Raw genomic sequence first — 20,927 nt, forward strand, 5'->3', positions numbered from 1 at the left:
TCAATTTATAAATGAAGAAATTGAACCTCAGAGATAATAATTATCTAACCTGAACTTCAATCCAATATTGCCAGTTACCTATTATTCATTCAAACTGTATAATCAGGAAGCATCTCTAATTTATCATGTTTAAAGCAAAATTCATTATCTTTCCTACAAATGCGTCCATTTCCCATATTTTCCCATTTCAGTCAAAGCTAACACCATTCTTCCTATCTTTCAGATTTGTGACTTTGATGTTATATTTGATTCCTCATTTTTCTTTATCTAATGCATCCAACAAATTGCCAAACATTGATATTTTTTACTTTTACACATTTATCATTTCTGGTTACTTCTTCTCTATTTATACAGTTGCCATCTTAGGTCAGGCCTTTATCACTTTGCACCATATTATTGCAAAAGTTTCCTAATTTGTTTGCCTGATTCAAATATTTATCCATTTCAGACATTGCTGCTAAATTCTCCTTAAACACAAATCTATATCATTCCTCTATTTAATAAACTCCAGTAACTTCTTACTGCCTTTAGGATCCAATATATATTACTTTACTTAGCTTTTGAAGTTTTCATAACCTTGCCCCAATATATCTTTCTAGACTTTTTAATTACCCTCCCCCATTCTATAATCCCAGATAAATCCATCCTATGTACCCTCACTAAGGGTACTCCACTTCCTGACTGTCTCTATGCCCAGAATATTCTTTCTTCTCATTTCCATCTAGCAGAAAGTATCCTTTCTATTAAGATGCAGCACAAGTACCATCTTCTTACATGAAGCCTTTATTGATCCCTTAGTGACTCCTCTTCCAAACCACCTTTATACTACTTTATAATTATTGGTATTTATCCTCTTTCTATTTAATATTCATTATACATCCATATATGTATTATTATTATGTATAGTATATATACATTATATGTATGTATACAAATGCATATATACACATATATATATATATATAAAATCATGTATATATGTGTGTATATGTTCTCCAATATCCTTGCTAAGAAAACTCCATAGAAAGTAGGATCCACAGAGACACAATGAGTCAAACAGGCCTGAAGAACACATATGTGTCTATGTATGCATGTATGTATGTGTGTGTATGTGTATGTATATATATACATACATACATACATAAATGTGTGTATCTGTGTTTTCCCCCTTTCCTATTAGAATGTAAGCTCTTGATAGAGATTGTTTCCTTCATGAGAACTAACAAAGAGCCTAGCATATAAAGAGTGCTTAATAGTGATTGCTCTACCCTTTGATCCAGCAGTGTTACTACTGGGCTTATATTCCAAAGAGATCATAAAGAAGGGAAAGGGACCTGTATGTGCACGAATGTTTGTGGCAGCCCTCTTTGTAGTGGCTAGAAACTGGAAACTGAGTGGATGCCCATCAGTTGGAGAATGGCTGAATACATTGTGGTATATGAATATTATGGAATATTATTGTTCGGTAAGAAATGACCAACAGGATGATTTCAGAAAGGCCTGGAGAGACTTACACGAACTGATGCTGAGTGAAATGAGCAGGACCAGGAGATCATTAACAACAATACTATATGATGACCAGTTCTGATGGACCTGGCCATCCTCAGCAATGAGATCAACCAAATCATCTCCAGCAGAGCAGTAATAAACTGAACCAGCTACACACAGAGAAAGATCTCTGGGTGATGACTAAAAACCATTACAATGAATTCCCAATCCCTATATTTATGCCCACCTGCATTTTTTATTTCCTTCACAAGCTAATTGTACAATATTTCAGAGTCTGATTCTTTTTGTACAGCAAAATAACGATTTGGTCATGTATACTTATTGTGTATCTAATTTATATTTTAATATATTTAACATCTATTGGTCATCCTGCCATCTGGGGGAGGGGGCGGGGGGTAAGAGGTGAAAAATTGGAACAAGAGGTTTGGCAATTGTTAATGCTGTAAAGTTACCCATACATATAACCTGTAAATAAAAGGCTATTAAAAAAAAAATAGTGATTGCTCAGTATTACACAGCTAGTAAGTGTTCTGAGGTAAGATCTTAACTCGGGTCTCTAGTTTCAGGATTCTATTATACCACGCTGTCTCTTTCAGGCAGATCTTTATGAGTCCTTCTAGCTCTAAAATTCTATATAACTTTTCCCCCACAATAAATTTTCTGCATCCTGTATTTTCAGAAATTTTAAAGTTAAAACATCCCCATATATTTAACATATTTAAATTACCCCAATTTCCGTGGTCTCCAAAACAAAGACATTATAGTTATCTTTGAATTTATTTTAAGTAGTTTGAAGTGTATATGTATATTTTATATTAAACAAACAAAACAAACAAAAAGATTGCTGGGTATAAAGCCTGGGGGGAAAATTGCCTCTTAAGCAGTGTCTTAAGAAACTGTCAGGGGTTTTACAAGAGTGATTTCTGTTATCTTCCAGTATAATTAGCACCAAATAACCTTCTGTTCTGTGTTGTACTACCTGGAAGGCATTTTCTGGATGACCTCTGGAGCAAACTGCAGTTTTTATATTTTGGTGTTGCAGGAAGGAAATAGCTTCATTATTTGTTTGTTAGACATAGAAACCTGCCTAGTGGTCTAGTATGAGGAAAATTGGTCCAAGTCAATTTTGTTAAGGTCATTTAACCTTGCTTCTGGCACCAGTACCTTGATTTTATCAGTGCTAGAGATGGATAAAGATCAGACTTTGGGGGATTCAGTGTCTCCTAACAAAGCCAAAAAATAGAATGTTTCTTGTTGAGTTCTCATTAACAGATAAATCTGAGCCCTCCAAAGAAATACATTCTGTTCACACAGAATACAAATGAAAACACAATGACAATAATTATCTGGTTCCTTGTAAAGACAACTAAAACAGACACAAAAATATGTGTATGTGTGTGAAAGCATTATATTATGTCTATGTGTATTATGTTTATATGTATTTATTTTTCACACAAATAAACCAGCCTCTTTCTTATAGATTTTTAGCTTGAAAATATTAAACTCAGTCTTCATTTTATACATGTAGATTAAGTCACAGATTCATAAGAGTATAAATGTGTGTTCACTTGGAAAATAAATATTTTTTTGAGAAGGTGATGTGAAGGTAGTCAAGAATTTTTAATAAAACATTTGAAGTGACATAAGTGCTCATGTTTATCTCAGAAAGTGTTTTGGAAATCTAGCTAGCTAGCTAGCTATAATTGTCTGCTTCTGATGGTTGCTGTGTCCCTGTAACTATACCTGTATCAGTAACCACACTATGAACTCTCTTCTCTCCTAGAATTGTAAACTCCTTACCCTTATTCATATTTCAACTTTGCATTACTCCCAATTTATATTTTGACCTCAACCTAGTTGTAAATATATACAATCATCAGTCATATTTCTTTTCATTTAGTTGGGGAATGAGATTATGGGATCTGTTTGCATGGTACTGTGCAGCTCCCTCCTTCTATAAAAAAGTAAAAAAATATATATATCTTAGAATATACAAAGTATTTGGATAATCCTTCAAAAGATCCAATAGCCCCAAGTAAAGGCACATTCAAGACATTGAAAATAATAACCTCCGTAAAGGTAAAGAAATAGGTTGTGGATTTTTTAATCTGTGCAATGACAAAATAGACTAGGGTGACTGGAAAATAGCCTAAAGAGTCACTTGAAATAAACTTAAAGGGATAAAATAGATTCTGAGGCAGTCAGATTCTAAAGGATTTTAAAGACCAAGATGAAGGTTTTGTTCTTCATCCTAAAGACAATAGAGAACCACTGAAGATGGTGAATAAAATAATTAAATATGAGCTACAGAAAGATTATCCTAGTAGCTGCATGAGAGATCAATTATTAAGAGATAGACTTAACTTAGTTGAATTCAATGAAGGTCCTTTCAAAAGAACCTGAGTTAGGATGATCATTATGTCATTTGATAAAGAGGAACAAATGTAGAAGTTGTGCTAATACAAAATTTATCAAATGATTTAACATAGCAGGGATGGAGTGAAGCAGGCAGGGAGAAGGAAAAAGAACTCCACAGTTATAAACCTGGGTGACTAGAAGCATGATGATGCTCACAATGAAACAGAGATCTTTGGAAGAGGTATGATTCAGCTCTAGAGGAAAAGATAATGAGTTTGGAATGTCACAAGATATCTAGTTGAAGATTCTCACAGACAGTTGGAAAAGAGATACTAATGTTTAGGAATCAGGTTAGTATCTGGGAATCATATGCATCATTATCCATGATTAAATGAGAGGATCACCAAAGAGGTTATTTGAGAGAGGAAATAAGACCCAAGGACAGAGCTTTTGAAGACATCCATGGTTAGAGTTACAACATGTGTCATTGTCAAGCAAATGAGGTGAATCAGGAAATAAATGCATCCTGAAAACACTAGAAAGAATTCAGAAGGAGGAGATAATCTGTAATGTCAAATGATATAGAGAAATCAAGAAACCTGATGGCTGAGATAAGGCCATTTTGTTTAGTTGGGGGGCGGGGGGAAGGTTGGTTATTTTGTTTTATTTTGTTTTGCAATTGATCTCTTCAGATTTGAATTTCCACATGCAAAAGGGGATAACAATATATGCTGTGCCTTAAAGGATTCCTATTAATTTCAAATAAAGACATATCTTTATATTTCAGTAATCCATGGTTTCATAAGGGTAAATGCAAAGCTAATGTAAAATCCATCTTCTTTGTACTTTAATAAAATATCAGAGACTGGGGGTAGGGTGGGAGGGAGTGTCATCAACTAGTGGCCAGTGAGGAATCCCTAAGGAAATAGTTAGACAGATCCATGTGTGATAGTCTATTGCTGAATCCATACTTAGTAATTTGTAGCTGGGCAGGAATTGGCAAAGCTTGGTCTAGCCTTTGAGCTATGAAGTCTGTTCTGTGCCACAGGGCAGCAGCAAAACATGACTATAATAACAGAAAATATAAGTATAAGTTATTATCAGCATTAGTGCCTTAATACTATGTTGATAAATATTTGTTGCTTAATTTTTAAACTGCTTTACTTATTATTGGACAACAATTAGGATGGAAAACACAAATTTGAGGTCTACAGCCTGAATTGCAACTTTGAAATGTAGAGAAATATCTTCATCATTATAAACCTTAAGACTAAACTACAATAATACAAGTAGAGGATATAAATAATTTATTCAATACTTGCTCTTTAAATTAGATCTTTTAGATTACAAATTAAGTAGAACAAAGCTTAATAATAGCATAGCCCTCGCTATAATTTCATGATCTGTTCCTAGACTGAACAGGTTTTTTATTTTAATGATTTAAATTATTCATTGATCTCTACATTTGGGAACATATTATAGATTTTAGATATTTCAGTTGGGCAATTGCTGTCCTAATAAGGAAAAAAAATTAACACAGTCTATGAAGAAGAGACTTTTAATCATCAGCCACAATTTTGGGCTGGATGAAAAGGTATGATAAACATTACTATAGATTTTAAGTAGAGCAACTCATGGAAGCCATGAGGGAACTTTAAAAAGCAATCTAAATTGGGGGCAGAAAGAAGCAGTGGCATAGAAGACATAGAGCTAATACCCAGCTAATTCTCTGGTCCTCTGAATGTTCACTTTTGTTTCACTTCAAAGACACTCATAGAACTGACAAGAACCAAGCTAACTTCCAGTACTTATTCAACAATTTGTTAAGTTATTTTAAAAGTAATTTATAACTTCACATGAACAATATTATATGAATGGGGAAGAAAGGCTTTAATTTTAACTTAACAACTGAATAAATGGGTTACTGGTCAGCCAGTAAGCAAGGACCTGCCTTTTGTCATTATTAATCATTATTTCAAAATGACACAACATTTATATTCATTATCCCCCCTAATTTAATTTACCAGTACCTTTTTTAAGTAAGAAAATTGACCGTGAATACTTTGAGTTTAGTTTATTCTCTAAAAGGAAAAGAAACTAAACTCTTTGTACAGAATTTTTATGAGAAGACAGTACTAGCATGGTCAAAACAAGAAAATAATTCTTCATAGGTCCAATTTTAGGCTGATATATATCCCTGGACCTGAACACTTATATGTAATTTATAGTGTTCATTATATAATTTGACTTACAGCAATCTTATGAGGTACATACTATCATTATTCTCATTTTACAGGTGAGGAAAATGAGGCTGAGGAAGAATTGCTGACTAGCAAAGGGTAACACAGCTAAAAAAATATCTGAAGTGGAACCCATGTCATACTGATTCAAAAATCCAATGTTTTATCTACTATGCTAAACCATCTCTCACTGGAATAGCAAAGTCATGTTTAACTTGAAGTTTACACTTTGGCAAAACCTCTTAAAATTTCCAATTCCAAATTTTTTAAAATAAAAAATAGCTTTTTTATTTTTCAAAATACATGCAAAGATAAGTTTTCAAAATTCCCCCTTGCAAAACCTTGTGTTCCAAATTTTTCTCCCTCCTTCACCTCTTCTCTTCCCTAGATAGCAAGTATTCAGTATACATCAAGCATGTGCAAATCTTCTAAAAATATTTCCATATTTATCATGCTGCACAAGAAAAATGAAATCAAAAGAGAAAAAATAAAGAAAAAAAGCAAGCAAACGGTGAAAATACTATTTTGTGCCACATTCAGTCCCCATAGTCCTCTCTCTGGATGCATATGGCTCTCTCCATAACTCTATTAGAATGGGCCTGAGTCACCTCATGGTTGAAAAAGAGTCAAGTCCATCACAGTTGATCATCACATAACCTTGTTACTATGTACAATGTTCTCTTGGTTCTACTCACTTCATTTAGCATCAGTTTATGCAAATTTCTCCAGGCCTTTCTGAAATCATCCTGCTGATCATTTCTTATAGAACAATAATATTCCATTGCATTCATATACCATATACCATTACTTATTCAGCCATTCCCCAACTGATGGACATCCATTCAGAGCTACTACAACATTCTTATATCATTTTCCTTTTTATGATCTCTTTGGGATACAGATTCAGTAGAGACACTACTGGATTAAAGGGTATGCACAGTTTGATAGCTCTTGGGCACAGTTCCAAATTGCTTTCCAGAAGGATTTGATCACTTCACAACTCTACCAACAATGTATTAGTGCCCCAGTATTCTTACATCCATCCAACATTTATCATTATCTTTTCCTAGCATATTAGCCAATCTGAGAAGTGTGAAATGTTTCAGACTTGTCTCAATTTTCATTTCTCTAATCAATAATGATATAAAGCATTTTTACACAACTAGAAATGGCTTTAATTTCTTCATCTGAAAATTGCCTGTTCATATCCTTTATAAAATGTCCAAATCTAAAGCCTCACCATCACATAGGGGAAATGAGGAGGGAGTGTATTCTAAGCATGAAAGGCAAACAGTACAAAAGCTTGGAGATTGAAGACACATAAATATATTCTTCTTCTTTCACTTCTGAATCACCTTTATCTTTTTTTTTCCCCCTTGAGGCAATTGGCGTTAAGTGACTTGCCCAGGGTCACACAGCTAGGAAGTGTTAAGTGTCTGAGGCCAGATGTGAACTCAGATCCTCCTGACTGGCTGGTGCTCTATTCACTGTGCCACCTAGCTAGTCCCCCAATCATCTTTATCTTTGCCCCTGGAAAACTACTTTCTTCTCAATTACCCTGTGAATATTATTGTCCCATTTTGTAAATAATGGAGATTTTGTTCTAAAGCAAAAACTTTTTCAGTTTTACCCCTTTCATCTGAGAAATTTTCACATGACCTATTTTACATATGTAAAATAAGCATACAAATCAAACATTTATGATAATAAATCATAATTTCACAACTCTCACATTCTTATACATGACTCCATATGGAATCACAACTGCCTGTTTAAGAAGTTTTGTAGTCTAAAGAATATGGAACTAATTACAAAATACTTCCTGATTTTTTCTTATCTGAATAATCAACACTGAAATCTTCATTCATGGGTTTTTTTTTTAATTAAGTTATCCATCTCTATGAACAATCTTAGATTTGCTTCATTTCTATTTCTATTCTGCTTCCTTTCTATTTCTTCAGATTAAGAACATTTAAGTACGCATGCAAAATACAATATTATTTTAAGTGATAGTAAATACAAAATGAATGAAATGTGATTCTTGCCCTCAAAGAGCTTGCAATCTAGCACAGAGATTTTCTCACATATATAACTCTCCTGTTCATTCTGCCAATGTTATCACCCTACCTGAGCAATGTAGGAGCAGGTAAAAATTTATTCCTAAAATTGGAAGGTAAAAGGCTGAGGTAAGAAATGTGGAGGAAGCAGTCATGGAAAGAGATAACTTCAGAACTTTTGAAGTAGATTATTATATAATAGTGAAATAGTGACAAGCCACATTGATTTCATTATCCTCTATAAATCTTAGATTTATGAATGGAAACTTTAGACATTCTAGGCCATCCTGGATAGGTTTTTTCATACACACATCTAGGGAAGGAAAAGACTTATATGGATAGAATGAAACCTAATAACATTTCAGATTAGTTGAAACCTCAACAACTTGAATAGGAAAGTGCAATGGGAGCAAGAATAGTTCAGTCAAAATGACATCTGAAGCATTCATTATGACTCTTTTCCCCATGTTGGAGGGGGTGGTTAAGGGTTAGAAAGATAGATGACTTCATTGTAGAAGATTAAAGTATATTACTGTAAGAACAGATAAATGAGAATTAATGTTGATCACCATTAATATACATGATTTTATTATGTTTTATTCCTTTAATTAAACATATATTCTATATACAGAATCTGAGGAACTGAGGCAGGGGTTAATGAAATGTAGGAGATTTATTTTTTCCCAGTGGAGTCAGAATCCTACTGGGTCAATTCATCCTAAACAGTCATACAAATTGGAAAATCATTTTTATCTACAAAGAAGTGAAACTATATGAGACATCAACTCTCTGAAAGTCAGAGAAGTTGCTGGTTAACAAAAGATGACTCTGGTGTTAGGTGGTATGCATAACAGGTTCAAGGAGTTAATCTCAATGCCCCCTCAAGGTTAAAAATGAAAAAAAAAAAAACTCATCATTACAATGCAAAATACATAATGATCAGGACATGGAAGGACTTCACAGCAGAATGAGTGAGGAATTATTTGCAACTGAGGTAATTAAGGAAGGCTTAGAATGAAAGTTCTGGATCTTGAATTAATGTGCAGATGTTCAATAGGGGAAAATCTATCAGGAGTGTATGCCAAGCATAGATAATGACATTAAATGCCGCATGAAAATCCAGGATTCAAATGCATTATGAAAATGGTAAATGAAGAGACACATGAGAAGAGCATCAATGACAGGATCTAAACATCCTTATACTTAGGAAGAAACAGACATAAATAAACAGAGAAAACCAAAGTAGAATGTTTAGACAGCTAAGAGAAGAGCAAGGAGAGGGAAATGTTAGCTGAAGAAGAAAATCTCTAGAAAATGGTATTAATGGGGGCAGCTAGGTAGTGCAGTGGATAGAGCATCAGCCCTGAAGTTAGGATATCCTGAGTTCAAATCTGATCTCAGACACTTAACACTTCCTTTAAAGTAGGTTTCTACTTTAATGATCTTATAACTAGCAAAAAAAAATGTTGCATAAATGGTCTAACTGTGCTGTCCCTTAGCAAAAGAAATTATCTGATGCTCTTAAAAGTATATATTGTTTCTCTTAATACCTCTGGAGCTTCCTAAAATATGTTGGAGTTTACTGACTAGATTTCTTTTTTAAGGGAAGCCTTTACACCAAAACCAATCCGATTCCAATTGACCATCAATAGGTCCCATGCCATGCCCCATTTGGTCATTGTTTGAGTCTTGAGAAACTCAGATTGAATATAAATGGCAATCATTTCTGTTTTGGCCCTCCCAGATTCATTCATTTAATTAGGGTTTTTGTTTTTGTTTTTTTGTGGGGGAGGGACTTGGTGAAACAGGAGATTCTTTTATCTATCTTATCTGATAAGATATTTCTAACCATCACCTGAGGAACAGCTCAATAGCTCATTTATTTGGAATACCAATACTAGAAGAGGCCAAAATCAAAAGGATGATCACTTTAATCTTGGCTTCACTCTATGCCAAAACAATACACTTTATTCTTAACATTATGAAGGAGAAGAATGTGAAGATTCATTTGTATTAATTAAAATGTAGTCTATTGACTCAAATAAAATAGACAAGAAATAAATTTAATGTCCTTTTATGTGTGAAGCTATGAAGTTTAATAACTTTCTCCCTAAAATTAACTTGAACATATGTTCAAATCCAGTGTTGGTATTAAATCCACATTTCATTTAATCAGGTGATAATGTTTCTGAAATTTTAAAGAACATAATCTGCTTGTAGGCAATACCATGTCTTCTACCTTTGGATTCCCACAAATATCAAATACAATTTTAGGTACATGATAGGGTCTTAAACATTTTTGGATAACAAATCAGTTTTCACTAGTTAGTTCACAAGTGAAAATCTTTAGTCATGTGATGATCTACATGAGACAATCTCAAGATTTTGTTATATGGTCATCTCTGGACAGGCAGTGCAAATAATAAGCCCTGATTACCCCTGATATGCACGTCTCTGGTACCATTTTCCTATATGGAGGACAAGAAGTTTGGTTTGCATTTTTTGTTGTTTGTTTGTTTGTTTGCTTTAAAGATGATCTGATTCAAAAATACTATGAGATTGGAAATGTTCCTTTTGTGTGAATATAGAATAAATTGTTTCTTTAAATATAGTTGTTTGAGGGTTAGAGGAACAACTTAATCAGTTTCCAAATAAATACTGATTATTTAATATCATATTTTAATATATTTTATTTATATATTTAATAATATAATTTTTAATGTAATATAATACAATATATTTTAATCAGAATTAAAAATAATAAGAAGAACCAGTTCATTTAAATTCTAATCAATGAACTACATTCCCCTCTATTCCAGCCAGCATAGTAGACACAGAAGAAATCTATTGATAATCCTGTTGGGGGAAGGTTCTGTGTTGATTCATTTGGGTGGGGGGCAGGGAGCAATCATAGACCCATAGAATGTCTGGACTATAAATTAAAATCACATTTTCTCTTTTGGATTAACAAATTTTACAGATGAAAAAACTCAGACAAAGGGAACTTGAGTGACTGATCCAAGGTCATACAGATTGTTAGTGACAAGTATAGACTTGAGCAATAGTCTAATTCTCAATTCAGTGCAAAGAAAAAAGTCAGAGCTGATGAAATGGCTAAATGTGATTAATTTTGGAGAAGAGTTTTTGACAGTTTTATGACCTCACAGTGAAGGGACAAGGTAGGTTTTCCATTTATACCAATATTAGAGAACCTAGGAATATTTTTACCTACAAGAGCAGAATAGAAACAGAATCAATCAATCAAGGTTAGAAGGAAAGAACAACATCATTCCATTATAATTTTAATTTTTTTAGGATGAATAGGTAGAATGCCATTGGTAAAGTCTATGATACTGAATATGAAATTAGGAAGAGCTGGTTCAGATATCACTTCAGATAATAGCTATGCAACTGAAGGAAAGTAATTTAACCTCTCTAAACCTAAGTTTTTCATGTTTAAAATGGGCATAATAATACCTGGCATGCTTATTTCATGAGGTTGTTGAAAGAATCAAATGAGATTTTATATAAATAAATATCTATATGTATATATATATAAAACCTTTGCAAATATCAAATCAAACTTGATTATTGTCACTCATTAATAAATGCTATGGTTAAAAGTTATCTACAAGTAATATAAAAGAAATGTTTTTTCCTATTCAAAATTTAATGTTTTATTTCCTGAATTAAATACTTAAATGCATATTATTTTAATGATATCATCTATTTGCTTCTACAAAAATTATTTATCCAAATGGTTAGCTTCAGGTGAAAGCTCATTTGTGTACTATCAGTCCCTTAAGCCCTTCAGTTAGCTATTAAAACTTTATAAAATTCGAAGCTTGCCTTTAATTTATTGTGCTTGTATGTTTTGATAGCTAATTAGATTGATTTGTAACAATTCAAATAGTTTTATTGTGGCAATGTACTCATAAGAATCTAAAAGCATTAAACAAACAAAAAGAAACCCATTACAATCTAATTTTGTTAATATATCCAACTAATGTCACATATAATACTGATGATTATGGTGATGGTGCTAATAATGATGATGGTAATAGCTATGATGGTTATGATTTCCATCTGTTTAGGGATTTTAATTCTAAAGCTAAACTGAGTGTTTTAGAATCATGCTAGACCTAGATGAAACCTTTTTAGTCATATAGTAAAAATGTTTCATTTTACAGATATGTAGAGGGTAAATTATTATGTAAATTATTTTACAGCTATATAGAAGGTAAATTACTATCCAAGGTTAATAAATATAACAAGCTAATGACAATGTTAGGACTAGAACATATTTCTAACTCCTGGACTTCTAACATCTTTCCATATAGAGTTCATTGTCAATACCATAACCCTCCCTAACCCAATATGATAGAGAGATAGTCACCATCACTAATGTTATTATGTCTATCCTGAAAGAATAAAGGTATTGGGAGAGAGAGAAGGAGAACTATGACAAAAGAAGTTTAGGGAAAAAAAGACTATAATAGTTAGACTTAGTTGATGTTGGTGGCTTATGCAATGTTTATATATCCAAATTAAAAGTAGGAAATAAATGAAAAAAAAAATTAGGTGAATGCAAGGATCCCAGTGGGAATATAGTAAGAAATGCACTGGAATTGACAACTAAAGGCCTATTTTCAAATTCTGTTTTCAAACACAAATGGGTCTTGCATAAAGTATCTAAGTTCTATGATCCTCAGTTTTATTATTTCTAAAATAAATGGATTGAAATGGAAGACAAATGAGGCTCCTATCAGCTCTAAATAGGAAGAAAGATTGATTTAAATTAAAATATTTGTGGGCAAAGAAGATATTTTAAAGTTCAAAATTTTCCAGATAATGTTGCTCCACAGTTCCCTTTAATTGTCCTGCCTCAGTTTCCCTAATTGTCCTGTCTCAGTTTCCCTTAATTTTTCTGCATCAATCCTCCTGGTTGTAATACCACCCCTTCCCTTGTTATGCCACAGTTCCCTTTTAATGTCCTACCCCAGTTTCTCCAATTGTCCTATTTAGTTACTCTGCCTCAGGTTATAACCTTTCCCTCTTAATGTTTGATGAGAAAAAGGTTTTATATCTTTAGGCTATAACCATTCCTTCTTAATGTTTGACATTTTAGACATCATTTGAATATCAGTAACCTCTCTAGTTACCTCCCTTCATTGTGCCATCCTAGGTGCCTCCCCCCATTAGGTTATCCCCATCCCAGTACCTCCCCCATTATGTCGTTGTTCTTGTTATCCTATAAAAATCTTGCTGTCCTGATACTCAAGGCTGGATTCTTTAAGACCATAGTCTCATTCAGTCCTAAGACCAACCATGGATCCATTTGGTCCCAGTAAATCTCTCCATTTAATAAACTATTAAATTGGTCTCTAATCTCTGTCTTGCTCAGTTTCTCCAGCATTATACCCTCCTAATCATTAGAACTGATATAATTTAGGGCTGGCTATGCTAAGATTATAATCTGTAAATGTTTGATTCAGATAAGGAGAAAGATCTTCTATCTTAGACATCATGACCCCAGCCCCTCCCTATTTATCAGAATGTTCAGTGCCTCTCCCCACCCTGTCAGAACCAATTGATAGTCCCTTCCAACTCTCAGTGCTCTGACTCTGCCCCTCCCTCATTCTACCAGGGTCACTTGGAGCCGTGCGTGTGTGTGTGTGTGTGTGTGTGTGTGTGTGTGTACGTACTTCATAGGAAACACACATTTTCTGCTGGATTCTTGGAGACTATAGTCTCTTTCAGTCCTGGAACCAAACCATGGATTCATTTGGTACCAGCACAATTTCTCTTTTTCAAATAAAATATTAAAAACTCTCTAATCTCTATCTTGCCTCAGTTTCTCTGGAATTACAATAATTAGTTTACTTCTTCCCTAGATTTTGTGGGTATGTATATAAAAAGTAACTGAGTCATGAATATATGGACAGAACTTAAAAATAGAAATAAATAGAAATAGAGAGATACATGGATAGATACATAGATAGACAGATAGTCTTGGCACCCATAAAATAATAGTATTGAAGTACCACCCCAACATTTAAACTATCCTTGCCTAACCCTGGAAACTTAGATAATTTAAAATACAGGGAAATCCCTGGAGCCCAAAAGGAAAACTACTATTTCAACCATAGTCCTGAATGTTTTAACTCTCTTGTTCTCAAGAAAAACTTGGATCCATACAAAAAACCCTTTATGCATCCCTCATGAACCATGGATAAGCACAAACTTCTGTGCCCAATCCCCCTGCAGGCACACTGGCTGGCCCCAGTGAAGAAAGCTTCCCCTTCTTTCAGACCTCAAGGGGTTGTTTTTCAATCAGTCCCTTCCTTTGTCAACTCCCTAGAAGAAGTTCAGTAGCATGAGGCCTAAGGGCATACTGGTAATCCCCAGATAAGGAACTAACTGCTGGCTTTTTGCTTCAGTACAATTATTGCTTATGGTGATAAGAAACCTTCCCTTCACTATTCTTGCTCCTTATAAGCTAAATGCTCTCTCCATTAAGACCTGTTCCCATATGGGACCTCTTTTTTTCTCCCTTGCAGCCTCAATTGCATTTCAATAATAATTCAATAGTAATAAATCCAAATAAATCTGTTCTTACACAAAAGTATTAGCTTATATACTTATCAGGATTATCTAGTTACCAGGTATTTTAAGTATAGAATCTTTATTAGATAGTTTTATTATATCCATAAATGCAAGGTAGAAGGTGGAAACTGAGGCTGAGAGGAGTTATGTGCTTTGTCTAAGGCAGCATAGAGCCATGACTTCATGCCAGGCCTTTCTCTAAATTTTGTGTGTTTTTTATAATACTACCATCTCCTTATATCTTAAAATTTCAAATATGAAAAAAGTCTTATAATCATCATGTCCTATTTCTTAATTTTATAGAAGTATAAAAGATGGACTGAGAAGCAGAGAAGTTAACTACTAGTCTCCTCCATGTGGTGATTATCTCCAATCATCCCATTTAGAATTTTTGTACATACTTGTTTATGTACTGTCTCCATTTAATTGTATGCCCTTAGAGGAAATTACTGGTTTTGTTTGGTTTTATTTAGTTTAGTTTGTGCTTGGGTTTTTTTTTGTTGTTGTTGTTGTTTTTATTTTCTTTGTATCCTCAGGGTTTTATACAGTACCTGGTAAATAATAGGTGCTTAATAAATGTTAAATGACTGTCTTGTTGACTGACTGAGACAAATAGCATAAGGCAGAGCCAGGTTTTCACCCTAGGTCTTCTGACTAAAAATCCATGTCTGTTTCTAATATTATATGCTTCCTGATGCTATATCATTTCCTCATGCCCAGAGTCTGAGAAGCAGTAGACCAGAGCTGGTTGTTTGTGTCAGTGAAATATTGATAATTATCAATTTTTTTTTTGGTTTTTTTTTTTGCTCAGGCATTGGGGATTAAGTGACTTACCCAAGGTCACACAGCTAGGCAGTACTAAGTGTCTGAGGTCAAATCTGAACTCAGATCCTCCTGACTTCAGGGCTGGTGTTCTATCCACTGTGCCATCTAGCTGCCCTTATCAATAGTACTTATAGTTAAGGAAGCTACAATAGAGGTTTCATAGTTCCATTTTGGATGCCACAATTTAATGAAGAACCTGAAGAAAGGATCAGAAGAGGGAAACAGGATGATGAAATGCCTTGAACTCATATCCTATAAAGTGGAAGGCTTTATTATTGTTGGGGGGTTTTTCTCCCTATAGAAAATAAGCCAGTTGAAAAGTTCTGTTTGTTTTGCCTTGGTATCCCTAAATGCTTCCTGATTGATTGTTTGAACTTTAAGCATTTGCCTAGAGAAAAGCCTCATCACATACTAGTTGTTTTTAGTATCTGAAAGATTATCTCAAAGAAGAGGAATTAGATTTAGTTTTATTTAGCTTTATTTATTTAATTAATTTCTTTTTAATTTAAGAAGGCAGAATTTGGAATAATGCATTGCTCTAAGATGCATTGTGATTTCAGCTTAAAGAAATTTCCCTTATAATCAGAATTTGCCAAAAGTAAATTGAATTGTCTTTGCAAATCTTAAAGAACTATATAAAGGCAATTATTTGTTATCATTATCATTTTTATTATTACCTTTTTATAGCTTAAAGTCAAATCTATTTATATTATCATCAATCATCATCATCATCATCATCATCTTTCCTACAGCTTAAAGTTAAATCTATTTATATTATCATTTTGTTTAAAAATCATCAATTTTTCCCTATTGTCATAGAAGAAGGTCCAAATTCTTGTACCTGGAATTAAAATCTCCCACAAACTAATGCCATACTACCTTCTTATCCTTATGCCATATGTGCCATTAAAATCACCCTCTGGCCAAAATTATCTGCTCCCTCTCCTCAAAATATGTATTGCATTGATGAACATATATGTACAACTTGCTATTTCCTATGCCTAGGATTTTCCCTATATACTCTGACTGGTCAAACATCTAACCAATCATCAAATTCCAGCTTAGCTCTTCCATAGAGATTTTCTTTCCATACATAAATATTACTGTATTTTTCATTTCTCTAATACATATACATATGTGCATGTAGGATTTTGTTTTTTAATCTACTTTCATTTTATGGGTGCATTTATCCTATTCCCTTTCTTAATTATGATTACTCATTATGAATTTCCCTCTATTCAATTTTTCAATTGTCCTCTCTCTCTCTCTCTCTCTCTCTCTCCCCCTCAACCTTCCTGTGTTTCTCTGTCTGTCTCTTTCTCTGTCTGTTTCTGTCTCTCTGTTGCTGTGTCTGTCTCTGTGTCTTTCTCTGTCTCTGTCTCTCTTTTGTGTTTATCTCTGTCTAACACAAACACACATTCTCTACCTCTGTTTCTCTGACTCTTACGGTCTCTGTCTCTGTCTCTCTCTGTCTCCCCTCCCCTTTCGATCTGTTCTCAACAGTATTTTGCTTCTGAATACTATGTCCCTCAGCCCACTCTTCCTTCTATCAGAACAAACACCCCTCCTTTTTCTTATTCTCTTCCCCTACTAGTTCTCTTTAGGGTAAGATTGATTTCTATATCCAACTATGTGTGTATGTTACTTCCTCTGAACCATATTTAGTCAGAATATCAAATGGTGTCTCCCACCCTACACCCAACTTTTTTCTTCACTGTAATAGGTCCTTTGTGCCTCTTCATATGAAATCATTTACCCCTTTCTACCTCTGCTTTCCATCTTCTCCTAGTGCAATTTTTTTCATCCCTTATTTATTTATTTATTTATTTGGTTATTTATTTATTTATTTTGGATAACATTACATTAAAGTCAACTAAAATCTGTACCCTCTGTCTTCGTATACTCCTTCTAACTGCCCTGCTAATGATAAAGTTCTTAAGGCTTATGCATATCTTCTTCCCATGGAAGAATGTAAACAATTTGACTTTAATGAATCCCTTATGATTTTTCTTTCCTATTTATTTTATGTTCTTGAGTATTGTATTTGAAAGGCAAATTCTTCCATTCAGCTCTGTTCTTTTAGTCAGAAATCTTTGGAATATCTCTTTTTCATTAAATATCCATTTTTCTCCTGAAGGAATATACTCAAATTGATAGGTAGTAGGTGATTCTTGGTTGTGATCCTAGCTACTTTGCCTTTGGAAAATTATATTCCAAGCCCTCCAGTCATTTTATGTAAAGATTTCATTTTTATGAAATCTTGTATAATCCTGACTGATACTTCTCAATATTTGAATTGCTTCCTCTGGCTCTTGTAATTTGTGTGTGTGTGTGTGTGTGTGTGTGTGTGTGTGTTGCTTGATTTGGAAGCTCTGGTATTTGGCTGTAATATTCAAGGCAGTTTTCCTTGATAATTTCTTAAATAATGATGTCCAAGATCTTTTTATTATTTTTTGAAGGGATAGCAAATTATTTCTCCTGCATCAATTTTTCAGATTAGTAGTTTTTTCAGATATGTTTTTTCTTTTCTTTTTCATTTTTTGACCTTGTTTGATTATACTTTGATGTTTCCATGAAGTTATTAGCTTCCAATCATAAAATTCTAATTTTAAGGAATTATTTCCTTCAGTGAGCTTTTGGACCTCATTTTCCATTTCGCCAATTCTACTTTTTAAGGATTTTTTTTCTTCATTGAAGTTTGTTACTTCTTTCCACTTAAGTCCATTTTTTGGACTTTCTTTAGGAAAAATTTCTTTAGGAAATTTTTGTACAACTTTTTCCATTTTTTATGCTTCTTTATCATGATTTTTGGCTTTTCCCCCCCTTTTTTCCCCTTGATTCCCTTGTGCCATTCTTATTTCTTTTCTAATTTTTTTCTTCTGCTTTTTTTATCTTATTTTTAAAATTCTTTTAGAGAGCTTTTTTAGAAGCTCTTTTTGGACCTGGGGCCATTTCATATTTTCCTTTGAGGCTTCACATAAAGGCTTCTAACATTATTATCCTCTTTTGAGCTTCTGTTTTGAAGTTTCTTGTCATTACAGAAACTTTCTTTGTTCAAATTTTTTATTTGTTTGTTGTATGCTCATTTTTACAATCTATTTTATAAATTTTAATTTTATGTTAAGATTAGGCTGTGCTTCTGGGTTAGAAGAGGAATTATCCTTAGCTTCTTCTACTGGAGGCATAAGGCCTTGCCACTGGCTTCTTGTGCGAAGGGTTCAGTGACTCACAACTAGCCTGTGCAAGGATATATAAGGCCATTAATCTGTACTAGGGTTTGAGGGCTCAAAGTCTCATTGCTGTCTTGCTAGTGTTTGGCCTGTTGCTGTACTTCCCAGATGCTGCCTGCACTAAATTGTGTTCCTTTTTTACCCAAATGATACAGACCTTTCCTGTACTTCTAAGGTGTCTTGAGTGGGGAAATTGTTTCACCCCATTCTTTTGTTGCTTCTGATGCTCCAGAATTCATCTGAAAAATTATTTTATAGTTGTTTGGATGTGAATTTAGGAGAGTTCAGGTGAGTTCCTGACTTATTCTGCTATTTTGGCTACCAATATGCATGCATATATGTCCTACACAAGTACATGTATATACATATACATATGTGTGTATGTGTGTAGGGGGGGAGTATATACCTATTATGCTTTATACTCCTCTATCAAATAATAAACTTTATAAAGACAGGAACTTTTATTCTCTTAACTATCTACCTTGTCTAGTGTTTAGCCTGGGGGTTATGCAAATATGAATTATTAGTAATAAAAATGTATTTATATTTACTGAGTAATTTATACTTTAGGATTTTTTTTTAAATTAAAGTCCATAAACATTTACTTAAATGATAGTTGGTAATAGCTTAAAGAGTTACTAAACAAGGGACTCATGGACATTCCTTCATTATTTGTATTTATATATGGAACATCTAGAAGAGTGATTAGAATATAGTAAGTGCATAATAAATGCTTGTTCACTTATTGACCGTACAAACCTTAAAGACATAATGAGATAAACTTGTAAAAATGAAAGTTTTGAAATTGTGATAGAACAATGCTGAATATAATTTGATTTGAGAAATGAGATTGGCCCAATATCTTTCATATAACAAAAGCAAATGTGATTGAATATTTCTTCTTGGCCTGTTCTTACATTTATTCTAAGATATCAATCAGTCAATACATATTTAAATGTCTACTATGCTAGATAATGAAACTATAAAATAAAGGCAAGAATCCCTGCCCTTAAAAAGTTTTCAATCTATTGGATGGAATGAAACATTTTAAAGTTTTATTACATTACATTCTCTTATCTTAATTGCATTGAAATCTATAAATGGAAAAGAGGAAGATTGTATTCAATACTTACTGAAAGTCTTTAAATAAAAGTTAAATGATCGTGTGCACAATGTTGCAAGTTTTTTTTTTTTTTACTCAGATTATAATTGGACTAAGTGCTTTCTATAGTATCTCTTACATTTAAGACTTTCTGATTAATTGAGTCTCTAAAATAAATTGTCAAGAATATTTTTGACCTTATGAAATCTAGCAGTCATGTGTTAAAAATGAGACATAATATATGAAAAACTTGAATTTTAAACTGATATGTTGGAAATATTCAAAAAATCAGAAGAAGGTATCCTACACAGTGTCAGTATCCCCTTATGGAGGAGCTACAGAAAGCCATAACTGAAAATCTTAAAAGCATTAAGAAACACAAAAAGACTGATATACAAAACACTGAAAAACCATGTGCAATAATAAAATCACAAATTCATTAATGTTTCAGAAATTATTTATCTAATTTTGTATATTGATTCCGTATTAAGAATCATAAAATATAAAAAACATAATTATATAATAGTAAAATATTTCCATAATCTTTTAAATTTTGCAAAGTCACTTATGTATAGTATTCAAACAAATTTTATCATATGAACTCTAGGGAGCAATCCAAGTCTTTCTCAAGGCCTGGTCATATTACTGGGGTGTATATTAACTTAGAAAATGAACATATGAATAATCCAGCCTTCTATAAAATAGAACAATCAACTAATAAACTAATAAATGAATATTCAATTTATAAAATTGAAATGATATAGTCAGGATAGAAGGGAGGGTTTCTAATATCCATGAATGATTGCTGATTAAGATTTTGTAAATTTCAATGATACTCCCCCCAAAAAAAGTTTTTTCCCCCCTCAATACATAGTGACTCTCATCCATAAAGTTGTTTTGGGAAAATAAAAATGTCCTGTAGCATTATTAGTGACAACTTATTTTTACAAATTTAAAGTTTCTCTGGTTATTTTTTTAATCAGTTCAGATCAATCTATAA

At 33.0% G+C, this 20,927-nt stretch overlaps 1 protein-coding gene across 1 annotated transcript in view; it reads right to left on the minus strand.

Annotated features, from left to right (window-relative positions):
- The window catches only part of CDH12 (cadherin 12), an 890,215-nt gene that overhangs the window by 13,923 nt on the left and 855,365 nt on the right, over positions 1-20,927 (minus strand). The gene's annotated exons all lie outside the window — the stretch shown is intronic.

Source organism: Sarcophilus harrisii, chromosome 1 (assembly GCF_902635505.1).
Source record: "Sarcophilus harrisii chromosome 1, mSarHar1.11, whole genome shotgun sequence".
NCBI classification, from domain to species: Eukaryota; Metazoa; Chordata; class Mammalia; order Dasyuromorphia; family Dasyuridae; genus Sarcophilus; species Sarcophilus harrisii.